This window comes from Myotis daubentonii, chromosome 3 (genome assembly GCF_963259705.1).
Source record: "Myotis daubentonii chromosome 3, mMyoDau2.1, whole genome shotgun sequence".
Taxonomy (NCBI): domain Eukaryota; kingdom Metazoa; phylum Chordata; class Mammalia; order Chiroptera; family Vespertilionidae; genus Myotis; species Myotis daubentonii.
In genome coordinates this window covers 33,393,141-33,403,357 of record NC_081842.1, presented here as the reverse complement: position 1 = coordinate 33,403,357, position 10,217 = coordinate 33,393,141, and the positions used below count along the sequence as shown (strand labels likewise).

The following is a 10,217-nucleotide window of genomic DNA, read 5'->3' as shown; positions in this document are numbered from 1 at the left end:
AAGGGCATGAATTTTGTGCACTGAGCATCTAGTGTAAGATATAAAACTGAAAGCAACAAATGAACAAATAAGAAAAACAAACAAAAACTCATAGACACAGACAATAGTATGGTGGTTATCAGAGGGAAGGGAGTTAGTAAATAATAAAGGGTGTCAGCCGAAACCGGTTTGGCTCAGTGGATAAAGCGTCGGCCTGCAGACTGAAGGGTCCCAGGTTCGATTCCAGTCAAGGGCATGTACCTGGGTTGTGGGCACATCACCAGTGGGAGATGTGCAGGAGGCAACTGATTGATGTTTCTCTCTCATCGATGTTTCTAACTCTCTATCTCTCTCCCTTCATCTCTGTAAACAATCAATAAAATATATTTAAAAAAAAAATAAAGGGTGTCAAATACATGGTGATGAGAGAAAATCTGACTTTGGGTGGTGGGCACACAATGCAATATACAGATGATATACCATAGAATTGTACACTTGAAACATATATAATCTTATTAACTAACTAGAGGCCCAGTGCACTAGTGGGGTCCCTCAGACAGGCCTATGCCCTCTTGCAATCCGAGAGCCCTTGGGGGATGTCGGACTGCCAGTTTCAGCCCAATCCCTGCAGGCCAGGCTGAGGAACCCCCTGGTGCACAAATCCATGCACCAGGCCTCTAGTATGCATATAAGATCTTTGCCCTCTTAATCTCTTCCCACCTTCCCCTCTCTCCCCTTCCCTCTGAAATTCATCAATCTGTTCCATGTTTCCATGCCTGTGCACTGAGTGTCTTCCCCCTTGTGGTCAGTGCGTGTCATAGCTACCAGTCAAACGGTCACTTAGGCTTTTATATATATAGACTAGAGGCCTGGTGCATGAAAATTTGTGCACTTGGGGGGGTCTCTTAGTCCAGCCTGTGCCCTCTTGCAGTCTGGGACCCCTCTGGGGATGTTCACCTGCCAGCTTAGGCCCACTCCCCAGGAGATTGGGCCTAAGCTGGCAGTCAGACATCCCTCTGGCAGCCCAGGAACCACAGTCAGACTTCCTTAGCACTGCTGAGGAGGTGGGAGAGGCTCCCACCACCACCACTGCGCTTGCAGCTGTCAGCCCAGCTTGTGGCTGAGTGGAGCTCCCCCTGTGGGAGCATACTGACCACCAGGGGGCAGCTCCTGCATTAGGCGTCTGCCTCCTGGTGGTCAGTGCATGTCATAGCAACCGGTCGTTCCCAGTCATTCCCCCATTAGGGTCAATTTACATATCACCCTTTTATTATATAGGATGTCACTCTAATAAATTTAATTTAATAAATAAATACTGAACACTCCTTTCCTGCCTTCATGTCTTTACCTGATAATTTATGCTCCATTTTCTCTTTCCTTCTCCTTCTAGATGAAGCTGAGGTTTCTCTTAGCTGCCTATATCTCTGGGGATCAGGGTTCTTTAATGATAAAGCCTCAGGAGCATCTTTCTTGGTTCAGACCTCTTTCCTAGTGTATTTATCTCAACCCATGACTATTGGACTCTTCCTACAGAAATTCTCAGCCATGCCTCATCCTTAGCTCTGCACCCTTCACCTCCAACTTGTCCTGTGTGGAGCTTCCTTCTTTCCCCAATCTCTAAATATTTTCATTTATTGTTCTTGGTGTTTCCCAGTGGGCTATTTACACACACTATTCCTCATTTTCATTTAATCAACTCATTTAACTCCTCTTACCTTTTGAGTTTCCAGAATTCATGAAATGACTAAGTTCTTTTATAGCTTACTACCCCATTCTTGTTCCCCTGCACTGATTGCTTAGCTCAGACCCCGTTGTGATCCATCTTTCTGCACCAACAGGAAACACCTGGAAGACCCAAAAGTCACATCTGTAAGACTCAGAGTTAAGCCTCATTTGACTGCTACATGATGCCTTTGCATATTCCAACAATATTCTTGTCCTTACAGTGCTAGGAGACACTCCACAACTTTATATTCAAGACTTCTTTCTCCACCCTGATTAAATTGGACATTAAGTTTCTTACTGAAGCAAGATAGAAATTCTGAGGTAAAAGATGTGATATCAGGAAGCTCTGGCTTTTGTAGCTTTTCCCTTTATTGACAAAGTCAATAGTGTTCAGGTCCACCTGTTCAGCCAGAGTTTCCTTCCTTTCTCCCTCCTGTTCTTGGTGCTCCAGGTGCATCCTTCCCAGAGCTTTGAGCTCCATTGGTGAGGAACGCCTTCTGATGTAGATGAAGAAATTGCTGCTGGTACGGGATGGCATAGAGTGGAAACAAGTCAGAGACTGACTGGTGCCCAGAGGGCCCATAGAAGCACCCTTCATGTCTTCTTAGGGAAAACCTAGGAGTTCTCAGAATGAAAGAATCCTAAACCAGAGCCAAGAGTGGAGAAAGAGTATAAGGGACCATAGAACAAAAGCCCTAAGACTCTATAGATGCCAGGTTGAAGAAATTCTGGCTCTAGCAGGTTTGGCTCAGTGGATAGAGTGTTGGCTGCAGACTAAAGGGTCCCAGGTTTGATTCCGGTCAAGGGCACATGCCTGGGTTGCGGACTCGATCACCTGTGGGGAATGTGAAGGAGGTAGCCAATCAGTGATTCTCTCTCATCATTGATGTTTCTAGCTTTCTCTTCCTCTCTGGAAAAGAAAAAAAAGAAGATATATATACTAGAGGCTCAGTGCACAAATTTGTGCATGGGTGAGATCCCTTGGCCTGACCAGTGATCGTGGCTGATTAGGGCCGTCTAGCCTAGTCCTGATAGGCCAGACCCCAACAGGCTAACCTACTGGAGTGTCTGCCCCTGTTGGTCAGTGCGTGTCGTAGCAACTGGTCCAGTGGCCAACCGAATGATCGACCAATTGGTCGGACACTTAGCATATTATGCTTTTATTATATAGGATATATAAATAAATTCTGAACACTGCTCTCCTTCATATGCCTTTCTTCTAAGTCTCACCCCATCACTCCTACTGAAATTATGTCTTATTTATACATTGCCATTGTACTAAAACACTTCTTTTACTCCAATTTTAATTATAGGTATTTATGTTTCTATCTCAGTGCTTATATACTAGTATGTCTCTATGGCTATCAGTGCCTAGTCCCGTGCTGTATACATAGCATGCATGAAATCAATGACTGTCGAATTGCAGCTATGACTCCCACATGCATCCAGAGTTGCTGCTGCACTCTACTCAGTGCCTCCGCCATACCCCAACTCACATTTCCCAAGATAATGCTGTTTCCAAGATGAAAGGAGTCCTAATAAGATTGATCAGTGGTTTCTTTCTGGACATTTTCTATGACACATAACCCAGGGAATAGCCTACAAATGTAGAAATATGTTCATTCTGGCCCTTGGGAAACTTTACAACCTCATAAGTTGTTAGGTAATGAGGTGAAAAGAGAAAGTTGAATAACTATACTAAATGGAATTCATACAGCTACCTACACTATGCAAATGTTATTTCTAAGTGCATTTACTTTATATTCTCCAATAGATAATGCCAATGCATTTTGGTATACTCTTTAGTGCTTAATTATGATTTTTTAAAATCTTAAGCATATTTATAATAGCTGTCTAAGAGCTCTTATGTATTAATTTCATTATCACTGTTATTTCTGGATCTTTTTAATGATAGATTTTTCTCTTCCTTGTGGCTTATATTTTCTTTCTTTGCATGTCTAGTAAATCTTTTATTGTATGTTAGATATTGTGAGTGCTATATAGTTGAGTTGGTGGATTTTACTTTTTCCTTTAAAGAGTTTTGTTCTAGTGGGCAGTTAATACTTTTAACAATCAGCCTGGTCTTTTTGAGATTATTTGTAAGATTTGCTATAGAGGATCTTGAATTGCATTTACGTTAGAATTAGATTAGCCCTATTCCTAAGGCATCGCCTTTCTAGGGTCTCCACTGAATATCCAGAAGTACAGACATACCTCCAATCTGATTGGTTGCAACGAAATCACCTTCCAGCCCTCTAGAAATTCCAATAGCTGTTCAGTTCACTGGTGTTTTTTCTTTTCTCAGTAGTTCTTCTTTATCTCACCTCATGAAGTTGCATCTAAGGAATGAGCAGATTAGTGTGCAGACATTCAAGAGAGCACTGTGCAGATTTCTCTGTGCAGCTCCCTTCTTTCTGACCCTCAGCTCAGTGAGATGGCTGTGCTGTGCTTGGGTTTGTCCCATAGTCTGAAAAGTGCCTACAGGCAGAAAGCTGAGTGATCACCAGGCTCACCTTGTACGTTTCCTTTCTCCAGGAATCACGACAATTGCTTGTTGTTCAACATCTGAAAACAATCAATACATACAAACATCCAGTTGTTTATGGTGGGAAGGCTAGTCTAGGACTAGTTAACCCAACTAGTGGTTGGAAGGGAAGTTTTTTAAATCTACATCCAACCTTAATTGAGAATACAGTCTTTGGATTTATAGTAACCTTTTAAAAACCTACTACAAGTGCTTCTGCTATTTTTTAAAATTTTATTTTATTGATTTTAGAGAAGAAGGGAGAGTGAGAGAGAGAGGTAGAAACATCAGTGATGAGAGGGACTCATTGATTGGCTGCCTCCTGCATACCCCTTATCGGGGCTCGAGCCCGCAACTTGGGCATGTGCCCTGACTGGGAATCTAACTGTGACCTCCTGGTTTATAGGTCTATGCTCAACCACTGAACACATTGGCCAGATTTTTTTGGTTTTGGTTTTTGTTTTTAGGTCAACAAAATAGGCCTGGTTACTTAGCCTAACTAGCTTCTAGAAATGAATTTTTCTTTGGTGGAAAATATGGTGGTCAAGATGTTCAGATGTTCAGACTTTCTGGTGGTTTTTGTACCAGCCAGAACCAGATCTAAGTACCTAGGTGAGCCCAAGTAGCCCACACCTTTGTAATGGCCCCCTAAGTTCAGAATCCCAGCATATTTCTTTCTTCAGCAGATTTCCCTGAGGATTGTCATTTACTGATTCTAAGAAGTTAGCTGAATTATGTTAGAATTTATTTTTTTTATCTAAAGTGAGCCTTTCATAAACGTATGAGTTGGGCATGTGATAAAACAGAATTTGAACTTCATCAAGCTAACAAGGACAGGCGGTATAGCCATTGCTGATAAGTGTTTGTTTGTGAAGCAGAATGCTGTCTGACCCTTGACTTCATTGTTCAAAGTGATTTTGTGGAAGGAGGAGAGTTCTAGCCCTCAACTTCTTCTAAATACTGGAGGTTACCAAAAAGAATCTAATTTCTATAATCAAATGTGCTTAAGTCAGTTGACAACACTCATTAGAGTGTTGAAGAGTTGGGAGTTTTCAACCTTTGCTTAGATCCCTGGGGCTCTGTGGATTACAGCTACATCAGCATGGTGATGGCACTATTTTCTTTTTTATAATTTTGTTCTAGATAGGGATGAGAGGATATGTAGGAGTTATAAAGACCTATGACTAATTTCCAGGATGTGTATTGGACAAGTTCTCAATAGGTTCATTTTCTCTAGCCATTCTCCCTTGCCTAAAGTAATACAATCAGAGCAGTAAATACATAATCATCTGTATACTCAGAGGAAGTCTAGTTTTTATTTTAACATTTTTTAGAATTCTTGTCCCAAATATTACCCTTCACTTACATATCTTGTACTTTTCAATTCACAATGCTTAGTCATAAAAGATAATATTTTGTTGCAAACACACTTTAGGAATGCCTGACCCTATGAGTTTTTAGTAGATAATGTTTGTCACTGAAAAGGTTTGAGATGGGTGATGGTTATCTACTCTGCACAACCTTTTGGAATAAATAATAAAGGCAAGTATCCAGGAATATTTGAGATCTTGCTTCCCAGCTATGTCATCAGTTTGGCTCAAATAAATTCATGAAAATTCTCTACAAATATGGATGTTTCTTACATTGACGTTTATTGGCATTGCTGGCAGGATTTTGAAGAAGCCTTCCCAGGACCACCTTGTGGCTTGGACCTGGGTCTAGGTACCAGCATGGGCCCATTGTGTCCCATTGGCTCCCCACTTCAAATTGGATAAACTTGGAAAAGACAACAAATAAAGACACTCTCCAACCTCATTGTTAGGGGCCTTATCAGACATCTAACCATGAAAGGATAACTTGCCTTCACCTACAAGGAACATAAAAAATTCTTCTAGGATGAGAAGTTGTTGACATGAGAGATAGACAGATATCTCAAGATACTAACAAGGCCTGTATACCTACAGATTGATGTTGAACTCAGAAACCAATTTGTTCAATTGTCTTTACCTGTCTGCTAATGATATTAGTTATAATAATAGTTGTACTTGTTCTTTGGATTTTTCTATATAGTTTAACTACTTATGATTACTGAACATGTATAAGATAACTGTTAATACTCTTTTTATGGCTTATGCAAAACACAGAGAAATAAGACAGCAAAACTCAGATCATGACCATTCATAGGACAGAAATGATGTAGAGTGTTCTTCATATGAAGGTCATTTGACCTGGCTGCCTTCATCTACCTGCCTTTTCCTTTCTGGGAAAATTTGGCCTCAACTCACATTCCATGGTTACAATATTGCCCCGTCCTCAAAGGTATGAGAATGTTGGTACTGAGACTTGCTAGGAATGAGACTTCCTGGTGCTGTGAGACCACACCATGCAACCAAAAGGATGGTCATCGATGCATTCTTCGGATTCATTTATGATGAAAAGGGCCTCTATGGAACGTAACTTCACAGGATGATCTGATCATTGACTCCTGACTGGGTAAGTCATGTTGAGTAGTCACACCTCAGGCCTATAACCTCCTCAGTAAAAGGTTATCTTTGCCGTAAGCAAGCCCAAGCCCTGCCTATCGTTTCTGTGTATCTACTGTATTCTCCAGCCATCCAGTGTTGCATTGAAACCATCCTTGCCAAAGTCACCAACTGCTTCTAATTACCAATTCGAGTGGGTGATTTTTAGACTTTTTGAGTTAGTTTGGTATGTCCTATGTATTCAAAAGTCATTCTTTCATCTGAATTTCCACATTTATTTGCATAAGATATCTCACAGTATCCTCCTATTATCTTTTGAACTCTAAAGTAATTCCAAATTAACTGTTGATCTCTACCTATGTCACTTTGAACACTTTTTTAGGAGCTTTTAAGCCCCTTAAAATTTGCATTTTAATATTCACCATGATACTTTTCTGTTGATTCTTTGCAGCATTTTCAACACTATTACTTTACAACTTTAGTTAGCCATTAAAGGTTTCCAGTACATTACAAATACCAAATAAATTGCAGAAGAAAAAGGTACATTGGAGAAAGCAAAGAGTTCAGGATAGCACGTCAGAGTACTCATTGCCTAACAGCCTGGTTCAAAGAAACAACCGCCTCTGAACATAAATACTCACACAGACAGCAAAAGCTCTCTCTGATTTCCCACTCCCGTCCCAACATGCCAAGGTCATAGAGATCCACTGCTTTTCTTCTTATCTTCTTGTTTTTCTATTACTCTGTTGTGAACTAGAGCAGGTCTGCAGTGGCACTAACCTCTTCTTTCTTCAGCTCCCACTGCCCTGCCCCTGAACCCCTTTGTGGGCTGGCTCCATGCCCTCCCCCAAACTACTGAGAAGGTTACCCAGGAAAGAAGGCTACCCTTGTGAAAGCTTTTCCTCCATTAATGGTACTTCAGCCACCTGGGAAGAGGCACATCTTCCCTCTCTGAATTAACTGTCCAAACCAACCTTTATTTAAGGGTAGATAATAATAACCTGTCTGACATCCATGATGATCTGCCCACTTGCAAACAAAAACGGACCCATGTCAAGAGTTGTGTAAAGCTGTGAGGGGAAGCAAAGGGCCCTCTCTGCAGAGCTAAGTGGTGTGGGAATACGTTCCTGTCTCTTTTTCACTAATGTGTGTGTGTGTGTGTGTGTGTGTGTGTGTGTGTGTGTGTGTGTGTGTAAGTAAGATCATATGTGTGGCAGATTTAGATCTGCCTCTTTTACAACAAAACTCCTCAAAAGAATTGTGTATTCTTACTGCCTCTGCTTATTTTCCAGCCATCCAGTGTTGCATTGAAACCATTCTTGCCAAAGTCACCAACTGCTTCTAATTACCAATTCGAGTGGGTGAGTTTTAGACTTTGAGTTAGTTTGGTATGTCCTATGTTTTCAAAAGTCATTCTTTCATCTAAATTTTCGCATTTATTGGTGTAAAATATTTCACAGTGTCCTATTATCTTTTAAACTCTAAAGCAATTCCAAATTAACTGTTGATCTCTACCTATGTCACTTTGAACACTTTTTTAGGAGCTTTTAAGCCCCTTAAAATTTGCATTTTATATTCACCATGATACTTTTCTGTTGATTCTTTGCAGCATTTTCAACACTATTACTTTACAACTTTAGTTAGCCATTAAAGGTTTCCAGTACTTTACAAAACACCAAATAAATTGCAGAAGAAAAAGGTACATTGGAGAAAGCAAAGAGTTCAGGATAGCACGTCAGAGTACTCATTGCCTAACAGCCTGGTTCAAACAAACAACCACCTCTGAACACAAATACTCACGGAGATAGCAAAAGCTCTCTCTGACTTTCCACTCATGTCCCAATGTGCCAAGGTCATAGAGATCCACTGCTTTTTCTTCTTATCTTCTTGTTTTTCTATTACTCTGTTGTGAACTAGAGCAGGTCTGCAGTGGCACTAACCTCCTCTTTCTTCAGCTCCCACTGCCTTGCCCCTGAACCCCTTTGTGGGCTGGCTCCATGCCCTCCCCCAAACTACTGAGAAGGTTACCCAGGAAAGAAGGCTACCCTTGTGAAAGCTTTTCCTCCATTAATTGTACTTCAGCCACCTGGGAAGAGGCACATCTTCCCTCTCTGAATTAACTGTCTAAACCAGTGGTCGGCAAACTCATTAGTCAACAGAGCCAAATATCAACAGTACAACGATTGAAATTTCTTTTGAGAGCCAAAATTTTTAAACTTAAACTATATAGGTAGGTACATTGTTATTAACTTAATTAGGGTACTCCTAAGGCTTAGGAAGAGCCACACTTAAGGGGCCAAAGAGCCTCATGTGGCTCGCGAGCCGCAGTTTGCCAACTATGGGTAAACCAACCTTGATTTAAGGGGTAGACAATAATAAGCTGTTTGACATCCATGATGATCTGCCCACTTGTGAACAAAAACGGACCCATGTCAAGAGTTGTGTAAAGCTGTGAGGGGAAGCAAAGGCCGTCTTTAAAGAGCTAAGTGGTATGGGAAGATATTCCCGTCTCTTTTTCACTAATGTGTGTGTGCGTGTGTATGTGTGCATGTGTGTATAGTATTTAGTGTATTTTTATGATTGCAAAAGTAGTACATAATGACCATACTCTTTGGGAAACAAACAAAGATACAAAGTTGAATAGAAAAAAAAAATCCATAGTTCCACAGCCAGAGAAAATATAGGTTAATTATGAACAGATAAAGAAATTGTGACATATAAATCACAATTATATATGGAATATTACTCAGCAATAAAAAAGAATAAAAGATTACCCTTTGCTACAACATGGATGGACCTAGAGGGTATTATGCTAAGTAAAATAAGTCAGATCGAGAAAGACAAATTGTATGATATCACTTATATGTGAAATCTAAAACAAGATAAAACAAATAAACAAACAAAATAAAACAAAAACAGACTGTTTTTAAACAGAACAAACTGATGGTTGCCGAGGGGAGGGTGGCAGGGAAATGGTTAAAAAAGGTGATGGGGCAAAGATTAAAAATGGCGGCAGAGTAGAAGGATGCTGCATGGACATGCTCCCAGGAACAAGCTGGAATTACAACTGAAATACAGAAAGGCTTCCTGAATAATCAATGGAAAACTCACAGGTGAGTACCCTGATACCCAAGGATTGAAGGTGGAGACCGCATAGAGACTGGTAGGAGGGCCAGAGGCACGAAAGGGCTGGCTGGGCACCCACAGATGGCAAGCGAAGTCCCGGAAAGATAGCTCAGCTGTGTGTGTGTGTGGGGGGGTGCCACTGAGAACTCTGGGATCTAATCCTGAAGCTGGGCTCCTCAGCAGAGAGCAACAAACTGAGGAGGGTACCCACATAACATTTAGCTGTGAAAAGCAGTGGGGTGCTATCTGCCAGGGAGTGGCAGCTGAAAGTTCAGGCACCCTCTTAAAGGGCCAATGCACAAAATTCCCTGTGGAACCACCCACCTTATGCTCCGGCAGAGGGAGGGTGAAGGGGACTGGAGCTGTGAAAGCAGAAGCCA

The 10,217-nt window shown here is 41.2% G+C and overlaps 1 long non-coding RNA gene across 1 annotated transcript; it reads right to left on the bottom strand.

The window, feature by feature from the left end:
- Positions 1 to 378: 378 nt before the first annotated feature.
- On the bottom strand, positions 379 to 9,666 carry LOC132230113 (uncharacterized). Its single transcript, XR_009451811.1, has 3 exons — positions 8,512 to 9,666; positions 3,919 to 4,043; positions 379 to 1,824 (listed from the first exon to the last, which is right to left on the bottom strand). It is a non-coding gene; the product is annotated as an uncharacterized LOC132230113 (long non-coding RNA).
- Positions 9,667 to 10,217: the final 551 nt, after the last annotated feature.